The 19,066-nt window shown below is 40.8% G+C and overlaps 1 protein-coding gene across 8 annotated transcripts in view; it reads right to left on the minus strand.

Moving 5' to 3' along the window:
- jade2 (jade family PHD finger 2) overlaps positions 1 to 18,798 on the minus strand; it is a 199,304-nt gene extending 180,506 nt beyond the window's left edge. For 3 of the 8 annotated variants that reach the window (XM_068043717.1, XM_068043714.1, XM_068043709.1), the window contains exons 1-3: positions 18,078 to 18,798; positions 17,412 to 17,595; positions 9,518 to 9,652 (exon numbers count right to left, since the gene is read on the minus strand). The gene's annotated coding sequence lies outside the window, so the exon portion shown is untranslated. Of the gene's footprint in view, positions 1 to 9,517; positions 9,653 to 12,037; positions 12,269 to 17,411; positions 17,596 to 18,077 lie in introns of all 8 variants that reach the window. The other 5 variants (XM_068043712.1, XM_068043711.1, XM_068043710.1 and 2 more) reach the window with 5 other exon arrangements.
- Between the last annotated feature and the right edge of the window lie 268 nt (positions 18,799 to 19,066).

Below are 19,066 nucleotides of genomic sequence, written 5' to 3' on the forward strand. Positions count from 1 at the left end.
GGTCTTTATGATCAAACGAACATGAATGACCACCATCTTCAGTGCCATGAGTCCTTTGTACCTCGAGGGTAGGCAACCACATTTTGTGATATTGGCCCACAGTATCACCTAGGAGAAACAGCAGCAGCAGGAACAACAACAACTACTTATATTAATATTGTGCCTTTAACGTAATAAAAAGGTCCCAAGGCTCTTCACAGGGACAAAGCACAGTCTGAACAAGGAGTATAATGGCTACTGATCACTCTGGAATTAGATACAATAAAAGAAAAGGTGTAATTATGGAAATGTAGACATACGAAAGTGAAGGCACTCATCTTGTGCTCATATATTCATGGAGATTACAAAGAGCTGCAAGGTCAGGTAGTGCAGAGAAATCTGAGATGCCATGAGGGTTCAGAACATGTACTGCATTGAATTAAATGTCATTTCTCTACTGAGGAGTCCAAGTGAAGGTCTTTCTGAGGATCCACTTCACACTCCTCTGCCTTCAAAGAAGCTGTTATCTTCCCAGAAATTTCCATAGGCCTTTTTGGATGCAAAGTGGTACAGGGCACATTGTTACAAAAGTGCTTCTGTTTTTGATTAAAAAAAAGTTTTTTTGAGCTTCATAGTCAAACCGAAGAAATGTTGGACGAGTTTTCTTTTTCAAAAAAGAGTGTTCAAGAGAACCCTGAAAGTATTTGTTTGACAACATCTACTGGTTGTCACATGACTGAAATTAAAAACAGAACAGAAACCCTGGTAACTAGAGAAGATGTGTACAGAGAAGTGACAGGTCAGAAGGTGGACTTTCTGCTTCCAGCTTCACTTTTCAATTTTTTGGAGTTGGGAATGAACAGTTTAAAAGGGGTTGGAGTTTTAAATAAAAAACTGAAGGACAGAACCCCATCAGAATGAGCAAGTATTCAGCCCAAGTGTTTTTTTGTCTGTAACAGAGCTGTAAACAAAAATCCCTTTTATTTTTCCGGTTAACCTGTGTGTATGTGTGTGTGTATGTTTGTGGTTAAGGTAAAAAGGGAACTTTAAAATTTCAATCTGTGTCTTTATGCTTTACCTCATTACTGCTCAAGACTTGTTTTATAATAAACTAATAATTTTGCTGTTCATTAAAGAAACCTGGTTAGTGTGTTTTATTCTGGGAAAAATAAGAGTATATGATTGACCGTATCGATAAGTGGGAAAATTTAAATATATGTTGTGACCTGTGGAGAAGTGGAACTGGAATAAACAATGCACTTCTCCCACCTCGGTCGTAACAACATCAAGCAACAGCTATGTGAGTATATGTTTGGAAGCATATTGCCAAGCTCCTTCTAATCTATCAAAGCAACAAAAGTTCCCCTTTAAGGCCCCAATGGACCTGAAAGGGAGCAGCAGAGATCTGAGATGCTATGTCTTCTCCTCTCTTAGGCTGCCCCTTAGGAATGAGAATGACTTTCTTCCACTCCAGGGTTGTGGGTCCTTAGGTAACTGAATAGTCCAATTCTGGATCCGCACACTCTGCCACAGGTGAGGCTGGTGGTGTTTGGTGAGCCGAGTCAGTGGGATGCTCAAAATTCCGAACGCTCCTTCTGCTGTTTGCACTTGGTCACTGCCTGGACATGCTGACGTTGTTCGAACTGGCTCACACCTTCGCAAATGCTTCTTCTCCATTTTGGGTGGTCTCGGGCAAGAGATTCCCACAAATCAGTAGAGATGTCACATTTTTTCAGGAAGGCTTTAAGGACATCCTTGTAGCATTTCCTCTGCCCTCCTGGTAGCCTCTTGCCGTGACAGAGCTCAGAGGAGAAAGCTTGTTTTGGTAATCTTGTGTCAGGCATGTGGACCATGTGGCCCACCCAGCGTAACTGACTAGCCATGACCAGTGTTTCGATACTGGGCGTGTTGGCCTGAGAGAGGTCACTGATATTGGTGTGCCTATCCTGCCACTGAATTTGCAGGATCTTGCAGATGCACTGCTGATGATATCTCTCCAGGGCTTTGAGATGTCTGCTGTACAGTGTCCATGATTCTGACGCATACAGGAGGGCAGGTAACACTGCGCCCCTGTAGACAATGAGCATGGTGCCAGGTTTGAGGTCTTTGTCGTCAAACGCTCTTTTCCTCAGACGACTGAAGGCTGCACTGGCACACTGGAAGCGATGCGGAGTTTCATCATCGATGTCTGCCCTTGCTGAGAGGAGGCTCCCAAAGTATGGGAAGTGATCCACATTGTCCAATGGTTCACTGTGGATCTGGATAGTCAGGAGGCGTGTTGTGCTGCGGGAACAGGCTGGTAGAGGACCTTTGTCTTCCGGATGTTTAGCTTAAGGCCCATTCTTTCATATGCCTCCGAGAATGCATCGACAAGAGTTTGAAGCTCGGCCTCTGAGTGTGCGCATATGCAAGTGTCATGGGCATACTGCAGCTCGATGACAGAGGCTGGAGTGGTCTTGGTTCTGGACTGGAGGCGATGTAGGTTAAAAAGAGCTTCCCACTCGTCCTGTACAGCATATCTACTCTGGATGGGAGCTTCAAGGAGATGAGGTGGATTGTTGCAGCAAGGAAGATGGAAAAGTGCGTTGGTGCGATGACATAGCCTTGCTTGACCCCAGTTTGCACTTGGATTGGGTCAGTGACAGATCTATTGGCAAAGATTACAGCTTGCATGTCATCATGCAACAGGTGACGAATTTCTCCAGGCAGCCAAATTTGAGAAGGATGTTCCATAATCCCTTCCGATTTTAGTTGAAGGCCTTTGTGAGGTCAAAGAAGGCCATGTATAAAGGTTTCTGCTGCTCCCTACATTTTTCTTGGAATTGTCTTGCTGTGGAGATCATGTCCACTGTGCCTCTTGATGGATTGAATCCACATTCTGATTCCAATAGGAGCTCTTCAGCCACGGGGAGGAGGCGGTTGAGAAGGACAAGATGGCTCCTTGGCAGTCAGCTCCCGAGGGAGCTCGTCACTGTTCACGGCTATCCATGGCCTTCTGCTGCCATCCATTGCTCTTTCTCCCCAATAAATCCTCTCTTCTGCTGTTTAAGTTCCCCTGATTCTAACAGTGGGTGCATTTTTAGCCTAAACTTCAAGTTAATTACTAATTTAAACAGCCTGTCTGCTGGTACAAACCCCATCCCCCGACCTTACCTTGTGAGCTCTGGTAAAGATCTGGATAAGACCTGATGTGGTTTCTCTCTCAAATCTGGCTTCAATGGACATCAAGATCATGCTTCTGCACTGGACTACATTGGAAAAATGTAAGACTCTGCTTCCACCTATAATCTGCTGTCTTTTTTATGTTTTTCTGATCTCTGTGAGCTGCGGAAAAGATCTGGAAAAATCTAGATCTAGATCTTCTTTGAAACTTAACTTCAAATTTCTGGACTTATCTCAACATCAAGAAGACGCTCTTGCTCTAGACTACACTGGTTATCATGTAAGACCCAACTTTGTCTCGTATTGTTGCCCTGTTGTGATATTTAAAGTAACTTTGATCAGTGTACTGCCCTTCCCCCACCGCTGCTGAGAGATGCTGGAACTCTGATAGAGCATGTAACTTCTTGGAGCACTACTTGGCTGCTGTTCTTATCGCTTGCAGTTGGGCCATTGCCTAAGCCATCATGAGTTACACTTTATTACCCACCAGCCATCCAGTCACTTGACTATTAATTATCCGTGAAGAGCTCAGGGAGAACAGAATTCCTGAAGATGAAGGCGACATGGCAACTTCTAGCACTAATGTGGTGGAGTGGGTGGGGGGAAGTCGGGGCTTCTTTACAACAGGTCACAAGCAATCTGGACAGTGATACATCTCTTTCCATTAAGAACGCTGAGGGGGTTAACTGTCAGAGCTTGCAATGCTATATGCATGTCATCTATTGCACCCTGAACTTTGGGGAACACAGCAACATGACAGAACTGGATTGTCCTCTCACAATGCTACCTTGCTGTCATTCCAAACTGGATGAATTCTCCAACTCTCCTAAAAATGTGCGCCAGTTACCTGGCAAATGCACATCTAGATGGCAACTTGGGTGATACTATACAGATAGCCTGTGACTGGTTGGAACAAGCCAGTGACACAAAAATTGAGTGCGCCGGTAACTTTCACCAGCACAGAGAAAGCTGTCCAGGCAAATGATCTTGGCTGCAGGTTTTCGTGCAGATGTTGGCACCACCGCCTTACAGCATCTTCAGTGGGGTACACTCTTCTCACACAGAGCTTCTAACTGGGATCTTCCTAAAGGACTACCTGCCCGAAAAGTCAATGGGATGGGGGTAATATCTGTAGGGTAGGTCCTCCTCAAATCCGGTTTCTGAATTGTTTATCCATCCTGTACAGCTTGTCCTCCATTAAAAAATGAATGGGAACCGCTCACAGAGAATCCTGTGACTTTAACTCAGAATCTCTTACTAAGTTTGACAGTAAAAATATCCCAGTGGTGTTATTGGCTCACAAACTCAGAGACAAGATCAGCTACTTCCAGGTACAAAAGGAAAAAGAAAGCTCCATACTTTCTCTTGTGAATCCAGTAAATCAGTCTTCAAAACTTCTCCAGGCTCCAAATCAAAGTACTCTGCCAGCAACAGGTATACCTCTTTTATTTCATTTTAAGTTACCCTTGGTGCATTTAGGGCCCAAGTTGCATGTTGTAGTTACATCTACACCTGATTACAATGAGCTTCAAGCTGCACCAGTACACACATCCCAGGAAGGTCTGAGACCATTTCCACAGTGCAACCATTACAGGATGGACACCCAACCTAAATGGATCCTGCCCCAATTTCTGAATCTCATAAAAAAAAGAATGCCATTCCAGCACTAATGATACAGCAGAAATGGCATTAAAACATTGCCCATTGTCTTTATTTTTATTATTTGTGTCAGCTTCCGTATTTTTCCTTGGCTAATTTTCTTTCTCACTTGTTATTTTTCTTATCCTGTTTTTAGTTGTTCATACTACATTCCCACCCCATTCTCAAGTTGAAATGAAACTCCTGTAATCTGCTCTCCTGTGCTCCCGCCAATACTGTTATCAAGCTAGTCAGTAAGAATTTCATGAGAATGCCCTAAGTGACTTTACAACCAATTTTCTTTGCCATCTTTTGACAAAATATGTTCCGTCTCTGCTCCTGCTATTTTTGAACCAATGCCACATCCTCACCCCACTTCATCTCCATTACCACCTCTGCCCAATATATAAGCTCAAAAATGATTATTGGTGATAAAAGTGAACAAATTCTTAATGCATTCATATGACAGTCCTCTGTTATTTTAATAATTAAACTTTTTGTTAAAAATAGCTCATTGTTTCCATTACAATGGCAATGTCATGCTAATGCATTAATAATTCAACCACTATTATCATCAACAATAACTTCTTTCTCTAATTGCTACATTCACCCCATTGAGCATCTCAGTCACTTCCCTCAAGTTATCTAGGTTCTAACTTCTGCTTAGCACCTTGTCTCTACATTTTGTCTCATCGCTCCTCCTGTTTAGCATCTCCAACTAATAACTGCTAACTTCGCATTGCCTTTAAGATTTCACCTTATGCATTGCAACACTCAAAAAGACACTAAACCACTTTGATGTCTGCTGCTTTATTTCAGTAATATCATTTATATATTATACCTATACATAGATTTATAACTGCTTGTTTTCCTTTCTTTCTGCGTTCTCCATCCATACTAATATAAATTAAATTTTATATATTTTAGGGTAGAAATTTGTCTTGGATTGTAGTGTTTAAGCAGGCAGTATTATATTAGCCACCTGTTTTACACCCAGCTTGCTAGTTCATTTTACTGAAGTCAATGGAACCGAATATCAGGCAGGGAATATAACGGATGACCATTATAAACACAGCCAGCAGGTGAGGCTTGCCACTGGCAGCATGAAATCAGAATAGCTGTCCTTCCAAGTCAACTTTTTAAATGCTATCCTCACTTTTTTATGTCTACTAACACAATTCCACCATCCATTCTAGAGTTGTCACCTGCATCTGCAACAAAATGGGCTTCACAACAATTCCTTTGTGCCTCACTGGCATAGACACTACCAAATCAGACTGTATTCAACTTCCTCTGTGCATCATACCTAGCACACATTAAGTGTGTGTTAAAGGGTAGTAGATTTTCTGTTTGCATGAACAGATGTCACCTCTGTTCTGCTAAACCTTTGGAAAATTCCCTGGTTCTACGAAACCTCAGAACCATCCCCAGTGCTACGAAAGCCTAAGACTGTTGTCAGAATAGTTAAACTGTACACCCTCCCTTGTACTCCGTGGTAACATATACTTAACTCCAATTGCTTAACATCTGGCTCTATATCCTTCAATTTTGCAAATGGTACAGAATAAAAATTAAATACACATGTAAATTAAAATATAAAAGGCTACTATCTATGTTTTCTTTTACACAATACTGTAGCTAAGGAGTCAATGCCCAAAGCAACCAAAGTTAAAAAAGAATCGCATAATGCCTTATTATAAAGTTGCAATTCAATTTGTTCACTTACTGCATATCATGCCCCTGTTATTCCCTATGCATTATAAGCACCCTAACTGTTGTTAAAAGAAAATAAGCAAGAAAGAACTTGCATTTATATAGCATCTTTCATGTCCTCAGGACATCCTAAAGTGCTTCACAGCCAATGAAGTACTTTTGAAATATATTCATTGTTATTTTGTAGGCAAACAAGAGAAAATCCTCAGTCACACTGTAAGCAATACCATAGGAGATCTGCTAGCTCTTTTAAAATTAACAGATGTATTTTTTTATGTACCAAACAATTCATACAGAGTTGTCACAGAGGTTTATTTTTACATTAACTGTACTTTCAAAAGGTACTGACTGCAAACTTCACTGTGTTCAGCATTTACTTTCATTAACATGAGTGCAAGTGTGCTGTGCTGTCCAGTTGTTCATCGTATACTAGTGCACCATGTTCTTTCTCAAGTACTGCTCTATTGGAAGGAGTAGGTGTGGAAGATTCATAAGAAGTTGTTTGTGATTCCACTTACTGCCTACCTCCACTTGTTGCAGACCAAAAACAGCCTTTCTGTGTGCCACAATAGTTACCTGATTCCAGTTGTGTGGGCTTCTACTTTTGAGCTGCTTCTCCTGTCACTTGTAGTGACTTGAGAGCCATTCATCCCTTCTTACACTTTTCCACTTATGTCACTACCAGAGGCACAGATATCTGTGAGCAGAAGCTGTAGCACTGAATTAGGTCTCTGAATCCCTAGTACATCACGGAGTGTACTAAAACAATTATGTCCATGGCAACAGATCTCAATATCTTCAGAGCCAGAATTCTTGGGAGATTCTCACCCTCCCTTGCAGATGCCAATAATGCTGTATACTTCTCAACTGCAATCTACAGACACAAGCCTGCCAAAAGGATGATGGAATTTACAACTCTATCCTGTCCAGCTTTCATGATCTTTTTCAATGAAGCAATTAAGTTGCTCACCAGTCTATGCCTGTAAAGGATCCTGTTTCATCAGTGGCCCTCTGATGTCAAAATCACGAAGCAACCCTGTAAGTCAGCACAGCATCATCCAGTCCTTCATCAACCGCTATCTCTTTTTCTTCCTCATTCATAAGTAGTAAATCACCCTGTATTCCCTCTTCCAAACTCACTGATGCCCTCCAAAGTGTCTTCTTCAAGAGGTATGAGTGCTACAGAGTGCAGAAGTGTGTATGGTGGTCCTGCAATACCAGCTTGCTCCTCCTGGGTTTATGGTCTTTCTGCAGAAAGAGCCACAGGAAAAGTGTGTGGCCATTGCTATGTATGGTGTTGTTGCAAGGACAGTGTATGTTTCAAGGCAAAACACAAACAATTCTCTGAACTTGATGCAAATGAAAATCATCGCCACAGTAAGTACATGCGGTTAGCACTGCACAAATCACGTGTCATCTGCATACACTTCAATATGTCCCAGACTGTGTATCAACAACCACCCTAGGATTTACATAATGATGCCCTCTTCTTGGCTAAGGGTTCTACTTGCTTTGTGCCACCACCAGTCCAGACACAGTAGGGGCTGCTGAATACTGTCTTCTGCCAAAAAATCAGTAAGCATCACTTGAAATGTAATTTTAGAGAAAGAGGAAATGCTGCACTACAGCACAGAAATTGTCTAAAAATGTAAGATAAAATGCTAGCTGTAACTGGAAAAGGAGATTCAATTTTTTGCAGTTAATTCTATCTGTGTAATAATCTTTCTCAGTTGCGAGTAAACAGGTCTTCCTTTTTTGCTCTGTTGCAATAGTTCAGCCTCATTATCTGCTTTTTGTGTTGCAATTACAACAAGGAACTGGCTAAGTTTGATTTAACAATACTCTTGTATGCAACAATTCAGGCAAATACAACTAACACCAGCAACCAGCTTGGGTAGCCATTTCTACCAATGTTGTATACACTCTTACCCGATATAACAATGTTAAATAATTGACATTCACTTCTATATCTATCAGTGTGATAGACATGAAAGTTAACTTTATTGCTTACCTGAGTGCTTTCCTTCAAACTGGACACCTTTCTCTATACATCCCTCCAAGCATGTGCAAAGACCTAAGTGAACTTGTGCATGAATTGCTTCCCTCGCCTGCTACACCTTCTGTTTAGTGGTGCTTTGCCCTGCTGCCCTATAAAAAGGCATTTTTCCATTTTCTTATATTGTCCACAATAATCCATAGCACATCATCATAAAGCAACCATCTCTTCACCAAGCCTGCAATTTGTGCACTCCACAGCTGGATTGATGCACTGAGCATTGTTTATAGTGAATACATGGCTATTGAGTAGATTAATAAGTGATACAGCACCAACACTGCAGGTTTTTACCTGTTTAGTTATGCATTTGTTAGACAGCCAAGAATGCACTTTAATTTACCCACAGTGTGATAGGATTAAAATTACCAAACATAAGTTTTCATCAAAGCTTAAATTTAAAGAAAAACTTTGCAAACTTTGTAACACAACATTTTGAAGGCTCCATCTTCAAGAAATTACAGATGGCACAAGTCCTCTGTCTGAAATTCTCTGAACAGAACTTTGCAGCTTATTGTTTTAAAGTTTGAGTTCAATGTGGCACTGCTACGAAGCACACTGGACTTTGGGGCAGTAGAACACTGATTCACACAGTGAACAGCAATACCACACAGTGTGCTGCCAATCTCAGTCATGGGTTGGAACCAAGTAAAAGCCAAGCACCTCCCAGAACTGAGGGCAGGAGGGTCACTCTGTGGGAATTCTCAAACAAACTCCGTACAACTGGGTCCAAAGGCACACCAGCAACCCAAAAAGGTTGGCAAGCACTGCAAAGAGGCCACAAGGACAGCAAGCAAACAAAATCAAGAATAGAAGTAATGAAAGAAATCAGAATTTAGTAATGCAATTTTCCAGAGGTATTGATCCAGCCAGAGAATATTTGAACAGGAAGAGAATCGTACCACAGATTCTGTATAGTAAGAATTCCAGTTAATGATCAGATATGGTAAGGAACCAGTAGGGAGTGCTCACCTTGTGATACAATCTTCTGGTCTTTTCAAAGAATGTGTCTGTTTTCCCAGATTATTTGCCCAATAGCTACATCTTGTTTTGCGAATTGTAACTGCATTTCCAATCAATCAGATGCTTCCACAAGTGTTAAGACATCTAAAGACGAAGAGAATTGTTACCACATTGCCTTAATTCAAAACCTGTGTGTGAAAAAAGTACAAGTCCAAACACCACAGTTACAAGTGATTTTAGGGTGGTCTTTTGCTTTAGTGAAAGAACATCTGAATGCTTCTGTTTTTCTTACTGCCTTTTAAAGAGTGGCAGAGTGGGTAGTGTGGTGGTTTGATCAATGTTTTTCTGCCTGTGACGCCTGCATTCAAATCCAGCTGAGACTCGTGAATTGAGTCTCCTCTCTCTACTGGCTGTAATATCTCTAAGTGACTTGAGCTTACAGCAGTCTTAAACTAGTTTCCAGTGTGTGCAAGTCTACAATGCAAAACTATCCATAGTTCAGCAGTAATTGAAAATCTTGCTCAAATATACAATAAGGATAGTTATTAGGAAGTGGAAATGTCATCCTGATGCTATGGGGGACGCGGGTGCTAAGAGGTTGGGCTTCAAGGCACAATATGCAAAAGATTTCTGTGTTAGGTGCAACAAAATCTTAAAGCAGTTCCTTATGTGCATGATTTTGCGACATCTAGTATGCAGAGGACATCTTCCCCACTTTCATGGCATAGCAGAGAAAACTTTGTTGCTGTGACAGAGAACAGACAGTATATGTTTCATTGTGTACGTGACTGAGGAGTGCTGGACTGGAAGAAGAACAGAATTCCTCATTGTTAATTTTTGTCAATAAAGTTTGGGATGGGCACAAAGCAAGAAGTCCCACATTCTGCTCATACTGACTTTTTTACTGAAATTATCAACAGGAGGAACCCCAGGTGTCCAATGTAGAAAAATGTCCCAATTTCAGTGCTGTCATGTCACCAGCACAACATCCCATCATATGAACTGCACAAAGATGAGAGGGAAATAAGTTGTTTTTAAAACTTCAGTCCATTGGGATAAAGTCTGTTGATTTATATATGCAATTTATAGCAACTTTTTATTTACAATGCCATATGTGCTCTCATGCAGGAGTGCACTCCTAAAACTACCTTACCTGTTACAGAAATATGAAGGTCGTGCATTCCAATTCCACTCCACATTAAGCACCCAATACTACATTATCAAGTAAATAGATGTCATTATAATCACATCATAAACTGCCTCCCTGAAGTACTGCAACTTAAAGGAATTAGTGGTCTATTGGAAACTTTCAAGTACACATTTAGCTGTATAGTAATAGACAATCTTCTGATATACAAATGTGGTAAAATCCACCTGTAAGCAATCCAAATTGAATAAAGCTTGTGATATCGTTATACATGCAAATTAATTTAAAGTCTCCTTTTGTCTCTTGCACAGCAGTGTTGGGGGAGGGCTACTCCGTTAAATCTTAGTGGAATTTTCTAATTGACTGAGATACTTACGAGAGTGTTTATCCAAGATCTACACTGTTCTTATTATGGGCATGTTGTGTCAGCATCTATTAATGAGTCCTTTAAACTGAGGAATTAGTTTGGCAGTAAAAATAGATTATTAAGAACATTGTGCATCCCCTCCCAGCACTTGAATCTTTTTAAGTAGAGGTAAGAAAGCATAAATTAAGTTTGCAAAAGATTTTTGTTAATTGAACCCTAAAAAAGTACTCAAGATGCACATTTTGACACCAATGACCAGAAACGAAATTGAACCTTATCAACACTAACTAAAAATAAATCAGTGTAGATGCTAGGTAGTCTGCAACAAATGATTCATCTTCTAACCCCCTCAAAACTTTGCCAGCATCCGCAAGGCTCAAGTCTACAGTGTGATGGAATAGTTACCACTCGCCTGGGTGGACGCAACAGCAATAACACATAAGAAGCTTAGCACCATCCAGGACAAAGCAGTTCGTCGAAAAGGTGTCCCTTCCCCTGGACTCAATATCCACTTTTCCATTGCCGGTGCATTGGGGCTGCAATATGTATAATCGATAGACTGCAACTCACTAACTCACCAGAATTATTTTGACAGCACCGTCCTCCCTTGCAAGCTCTACCACTGAGAAGGAAAATGGCTTGGGAGCATCATTACCTCCAAGTTCCCCTCCAGGTCATGCACCCTAACTTGGGAATATATCACTGTTCCTTCATCATCACTCGGTCAATACCCTGGAATTCCCTACGTAATGTCATTCTGGGGGCACCAGCACAAGAATAGTTGCAGTTCAAGCATAAGGCTCATCACCAACTTCTCAGGACAATAAATGTGAGTCACCCACATCCCAAGAATACTTTTTTAGAAGCCTGAGCGGTTATGTGAGACTAAAGATATAATTTTTTTGTCTGTCTTGATCCATTGTACATAAAAGGATTTATTAAACTATAGTCAAAATATGCTATTAATTATAGGAGTCAATAATATAGCAGGTTTATTCCAATTAGACTCAGCTACCTGCTTTAGCAGTTATTTTTAGAATAATCACATTTACAGGCTCCTCTGGCAACATTCAGTTCATCCACTGATTGTAGAGTGGACATCCAAGATGGTGTATGCCAAGCAAGAAATCCATCTGCTTCCTCAGTTGTACAAGTTCAATTTGTTTGCTTTCACAACAATCACAGGCTGTCTTTATTTGAGGGTAAATTTTGTTGCATTTTTCCTATTTTGATCTCCTCAGGCCAACTGTGGACATAAGAACAGGTGGACTGTATGTTTCATGCCTTCCAACATTATCAATCTAAAACAAACTACTACGGGATGTGCAAAAGCCACCCACGAACAACCCTGTGGGATGGAAATTCACTTACACAAGTGGTGAGGTCCAGATGTTGCCCTGGGGCAGGATAGTGTGGTCACAATCGAAGGTGAGAAAATGAGCTATTGCTAGCAGTGGCCCATTGGTTTGAATGTGGATCCAGGAAGAGAACTCCTACTCCACCAGCTCCACATTCAGGCGTGCATTTTTCAAAAACTTAATCATTTTGGTGGCAGCCTGTAGCAGCCCCTAAAGGACCACTGGTTAGGTCAAAGTTAGACCTGATTTTCCTGAATGCAGCTAGCCCAATGCTGGGTGCATTCAGGGCAAATGAGTCTTGCACAAGGGTGCCACAAATGGGCGTTAGGCCCTTTATTTGCATATGCAAAGGACCTGCCGCCTGTTTCAGGCATGGGCCCTCGATGCCTATCTTTTGCCTATACAAGAACACAGGAAATAGGAGCACGAGTAGACCATATGGCCCAACAAAGCCTGCTCCAACATGAAGAATAATCATGGCTGATCGTAGGATTCAATTCCACTTCCCCGCCCTCTCATGGTACCCCTTGATTACCTGAGACACCAGAAATCTATCTATCCCAGCCTGAAATGTACTCAACGATGGAGCATCCACAACCCTTTGGGGTAGAGAATTCCAAAGATTCACAACCCTTTGAGTGAAGTAATTTCGGCTCATCTCAGTCCTAAATGATCGGCCCCTTATCCTGAGATTGTGCCTCCATGTTTTAGGTTCCCTGAACAGCGGAAATAATCTTTCAGTGTCTACCCTATCCAGCCCCTTTAGAATCTTGTATGTTTCAATGAAATCACCTCTCACTCTTCTAAACTCCAGAGAATACAGGCCCAATTTACTTAGCCTCTCATTATAGGACAACCCCCTCATTCCAGGGACCAATTTAGTGAACCTTCGCTGCAGTGCCTCCAATGCAAGTATATCTTTTCTTAAGTGTGGAGACCAAAACTGCACACTGTACTCCAAATGTGGTCTCACCAAAACCCTGTAGAATTGTAGCAATACTTCCTTATTCATGTACTTCAATCCCCTTGCAATAAAGGCCAACATGCCACTTGCCTTCCTAATTGCTTGTTGTACCTGCATGTTAACTTTCTGCATTCTATGTACAAGCACACCCAAGTCTCTTTGAACATCGACACAAGTTTCACACCTTTTAAAAAATATTCTGCTTTTCTATTCTTACCAGCAAAGTGAATAACTTCACACTTTCCTACATTATACTCCATCTGCCATCTTGTTGCCCACTCACTTAACCTGTCTACATCGCTTTGCAGCCTCTCTGTGTCCTCCCCACAGTTTACCTTTCTACCTACCTTTGTATTATCAGCAAACTTAGATACATTACTCCCTGTCTCTTCATTTAAGTCATTAAAATGTATTGTAAATAGCTGAGGCCGCAGCATTGATCCTTGTGGCACTCCACTATTTACTGCCTGCCAACTTGAAAATGCCCCGTTTATGCCCACTCGTTGCTTCCTGTCTGTTAACCAATCATCTATCCATGCTAATATAGTACCCGCAACACCATGAGCCCTTATCTTGCTAATTAACCTTTTGTGTGGCACCTTATCGAATGCCTTTTGGAAATCCAGGTATACTACATCTACTGGTTCCCCTTTATCTACCTTACTAGTTACATCCTCAAAAATCTTTAATAAATTTGTCAAACAGGATTTCCCTTTAGTAAAACCATGTTGACTTGTTCTAATCATGCTGTGCTTTTCTAAAATGCATTGTTAAGACTTCCTTAATAATAGATTCCAGCATTTTCCCAAAGACTGATGTTAGGCTAACTGGCCTATAGTTCCCTGTTTTCTGTCTCCCTCCTTTCTTGAAAAGCTGTGTAACATTTGCCAACTTCCAATCTTCCGTTTCCGAATCTGAGGAATTTTGGAAAATCATAGCTAGCGTATCCACTATCTGTGCAGCTATCTTTTTTAGAACCCTAGGGTGCAGGCCATCAGATCCTGGAGATTTGCCAAATTTTAGTCCCTTAAGTTTCTCCAATACTTTTTCTCTGCTGATTTGAATTTCCTTAATTTCCTCACTCTTTTTAGCCCCTAGATTACTGTCTATTTCAGGTATGGAACTTGTATTTTCTATTATGAAGACAGACACAAAATATTTGTTCAATGCCTCTGCCATTTCCTCATTCCCCATGATAAATTCCTCCTGTCTCTGCTACTAAGGGACCAACATTTACTTTAGCTACTCTCTTCCTTTTGATATACCTATAAAATCCCTTACAATCTGTTTTTATATTATTGGCTAGTTTACTCATTCTATATTTTCTTTTTTTTAAAATCAACTTTTTGGTGGCCCTTTGCTGGTTTCTAAAACACTCCCAATCCTCAGACTTGCTACTCTTTTTTGCAACGTTGTAAGCCTCTTCTGTTAATCTAATACTATCCTTAACTTCCTGTTTAAGCCACGGATGGGTCTTTCTTGCTGAGTTTTTTTTCCAAAGTAATGTATTTTGTTGAACATTTTAATTGTTTCTTTGAAAGTTTCCCACTGTTCATTTACCACCATACCTTTTAGTCTATTTACTCAATTTACCTTAACCAGTTCTCCCCTCATGCCTATGTAATTGGCTTTGAGTTTAAGATTCTTGTTTTGTGCTTGGAGCAGGTCACTTTCAAGCTCAAGTATTATGATCACTGTTTCCCAGTGGCTGTTTTACTATGACATTGTATATTAACCCTGCTTCATTACACAATACTAGATCCAAGATAGCTTTATCCATAGTTGGCTCCACAACGTAATGCTCCAAGAAACTGTCCCGAAAATATTCTACAAACTCATCTTTTAGACCACTCCTTCCAATTTCATTATCCTAGTCTATATGAAGATTAAAGTCCCCCACAATTATTACATTGCCTTTGTTACAAGCTCCAATAATTTCTTGTTTAATGCTCTGTCCAACGGTATAACTTCTGTTACGGGGTCTATAAACTACTCCCGCCAGTGTTTTCTGATTCTTGCTATTCCTTATTTCCACCCAATCTGATTCTACTTCATGATCTTCTGAGGCCAGATCCATTCACACTAATGCCTTTATGTCATCCTTTACCATCCGTGCTACCCCTCCTCCTTTGCTATTCTGGCTGTCTTTCTGAAATATTGCGTACCCTGGAATATTTATTTCCCAACCTTAATCACCATTTAATCATATCTCTGTAATGGCAATTACATCTAAATCATGTATCTCTATTTGTGCCACTAGTTCATCTATCTTATTGCAGATTCTTTGCCCATTCAGATAAAGAACCTTTAATTTCATTGTTTTGCTTCTATTCTCTTCAATGACCTTATTTGCTGATGTACAATTTTTGTTAAACTCTCTGTCCCTTCCTGTCCCATTCTGCTTGTCTTTACCCAAAAAGCTATATTGTTCTGATGCCTTAGCCTTTCTCTTTGGATTTCTAAATCTCACCTCTCCCAAACCCTCCCCCCACTCTGTTGGTCCACAACCTCTAGTCTTATCTGCTGGCTCACTCTTGAGTTCGTATGCGCTGTCCCTTCCTGCCATACCCTGATTATCATTATCCTCATTGCTATCTTGCTGTCTTGCCTTCTCCTCTCTCTTTAAATTATCATATCTTCTCTTGGTTGATCCCTCGTCCCCACTATTTAGTTTAAAGCCCTCTAGTAACCTAGATAAATGACTTGCCAGAACACTGGTCTCACATGGTTCAGGTGTAGACTGTCCCAACGGTACAGCTCCCACTTTCCCCAGTACTGGTGCTAGTGCCCCATGAATCAAAACCCATTTCTCCCATATCACTTCCCCACAATAACATAACTGAGTTCAGAAATTCTACATAGATCAAAATCACATCTGAGTACCGCACTTCAGTGCTCCTGCACATTATGCTACCATGTCACTTCATGTATAATCTGCACACCATCAATCCACTGCAATTCATTTCAAAACAGACCAAGCACACTGATAAAGACTGCAAGTACTCCAAAGAAATGCCCCTTTTAGTTTGTTCTCATAAACAAATATAGAATTTTGTAAAGAATACTGCAGCTGATTATCATAGAGTTCATTCTTAACCCCACTACCATGTCACATCTAGAAGTAATCTCAGGCATAATACTGACCTCTAGAGTTTCCACTTCCTTTTAATTTATACATATGATCACACCTTAAAAAAACAAATGTCTTTACCCTTCACCAAAGCAATGAAGCAAGGGAGGAACACAATACACAAACCACAAGAACACCGGTGTGCAAAGTGATGCAAAGCCAAGAGATGCTCAAAATGGGAGGGGAACCACAGTACAACTGTCACATTTCCATCTCTGCCTTTATAAACTTTATAAAAAAGATTAAACTTTTTGATACAAATCCTAAAACATACTGTTTTGACTACATAGAAGAAGCTTCACAAACTCCATTCGCTGGCTTAAAACATAAGTTATTTGCAACCACTGCCTGATAGGAAACATCACTTATTTCTATCCTGAAGATAAAAAGTATTGATTATTTCCAGAAGGATTACAATCACTTCTGATTGCACCTGTGATGTGGTGTAGTGTGAAATATTTTCATTTTACTTTACAAAAATATGTGCAAGTTAGAAATTTCATTCTTCCCAATAAAAAAGCATTGTACTTTATAAATAAGTTGCATTGCAATGCGATAATACTTTCCTCCTGGAGTAGTTTGGTTATGAACATGAATAATCACTCGTAATATTTCAACTTGCTGTGCACTGAATGTAATGCTGTTACAAACTGTTTTTATAACTGGTGTTTTTTACTGCTATGCATTTTTTGCAAATTAGGATGAAAGTCCTCTCCCGCCATAAGGTGCCAGCACAGAGAGGGTTAATGTAGGTCAACGGCCCTCCTCTTCCTCAATCTGTGGGCTTTCACTGAGTGCGTGATGCAGTTACAGGTCAAGTGATTGCCACACGGCAACAACCACAACACGTGTGCATCTGTCAGAAAGTTGTGCATCCAGGCAGTAAAAAGGGGGAGGGTGGCGTTGATTAAGTTTTAAAATGAGATGCAACTTATACCTGTGTGCAGAATTCAGCAACTTTTTGTTTTGCCTTCACCCCCTCCCTCCTGTCGGTGGTGTTGTTGCTGGAAGGGGATGAAATTGACGAGCCACACCTCCCCCGGTGAACCTGAGCGCAGCGAATTCGGGATAAACAACAGCCACTCCCCCTACAGTCAGCAGCGCGGCTTGCACTCAGGAACCTACATGTACACAGAGAGAGAGAGACACCATTTATTAAACGTTATTTTTTTTAAAAAAAAGCTCTTGCGTTGCAAACGGCTGTCCCAACATCCCACAGATCACGCAAATTCAAAATAATGCAACTAAATAAAAACGATGGATTTTACATCAAAAATACATTCCCCCTTCCCCTCCACCCCAAGAGATCTACATCTGCACACAACCCCTCTCAAAAAAAAGCACAGCAAAACAGCACCCCTCTGCTCACAGGCTGGGGTGCAAAAAATGTAAACAATTTTTTAGAGTACTGGACTACAGTAACTGGTATACAGACAAGCGATATAATATTATCTATAATGGAAAAAAAAAGTTGAGCCTTGCACTTCTGGTCACAAAAAAGTAAAAGAAAAATAGGGATTTCTGCACGCGTGGGGTACAAATCTAATTTCCCCCCCAAAACAGTTACTCTGCTCTCTAGTTATAAACGATCAATAATAATTACCATGCAAATTTTTTTTTTTGGCTTGCTTCCTTAGCTTCGGATCTGAGCCTCTTTTTTTGCGGTGACTGTCCTCAGGCCACGATGGTGATGATGGTGTTGTAATATGAATGCGATGGTGCTGATATATGTTAAAAGCGGCGCAGGAGGAAACGCACATCGATCCGATGCACATTAATACATTTAAATCTCTCTCCCCCCCTCCCTCTCTCTGTAAAAAAAAACATGCAGTTACACAGTGCTGAGATGGCTGCCAATGAAATGCAATGGGCGCTCTCTCTCTCTCTCTAACACACACACAGTTTACAGCTCCGCTTCTCTCCTCTCTCTCATTCCCACCTTTCAGATCACTTTAATGCAGTCCTGTTGCGTTTCTTATCCTTTCGCCCCGATCCGGTTTTTTTGCAAACTGCATCTTGTGGCTTTTTTTTTTTGCTACTTATTTTTAAAAAAAATCTTCCCTCCTTGTGTTTTTTTTTGCAGTACGATCCCTTCCCGGTTATAGTACTAATTTGGATGTGCAAATTTTTTTTAAAAAGAGAGGTCGGACCTCGGACCGCGGGAGGGAGACTCACTTTGGGAAATTCACCTCCAGAAAACAAGGCGATTTTTTTCTCTCTTTTTTTGGCACGGGCGTACACTACAGGACCTAGCAACGAAATAGCTCATACTTCAAAATCTTTTGGCGCCATATTAATGACGTACTTAAAATTGCCTCTTGGAAAAAAAGACAAGATCTCCCTGCGTCAAAGCCGGCGTCTTGTACTTAAATATCGCAACGCAGCAAAGACAGGGGAAACTAAAGAGAGTCGTGCGGGGCGGGGAATGCACGCTGTATTTAATTTTATTTTGCAGTTATTTATTATATCGCACTTGTCAGTTTTCCTCTTTGCGACTGCATGCGTTTTTTTAAATTTAAATTGTCCAGTAGTGTTGCAAGAACACCTTACGCTTTACGGTGAGAATTTTGACCCACAGCTATTGACGGCAGG

The sequence above is a fragment of the Heterodontus francisci genome, chromosome 12 (assembly GCF_036365525.1).
Source record: "Heterodontus francisci isolate sHetFra1 chromosome 12, sHetFra1.hap1, whole genome shotgun sequence".
Classification (NCBI taxonomy): domain Eukaryota; kingdom Metazoa; phylum Chordata; class Chondrichthyes; order Heterodontiformes; family Heterodontidae; genus Heterodontus; species Heterodontus francisci.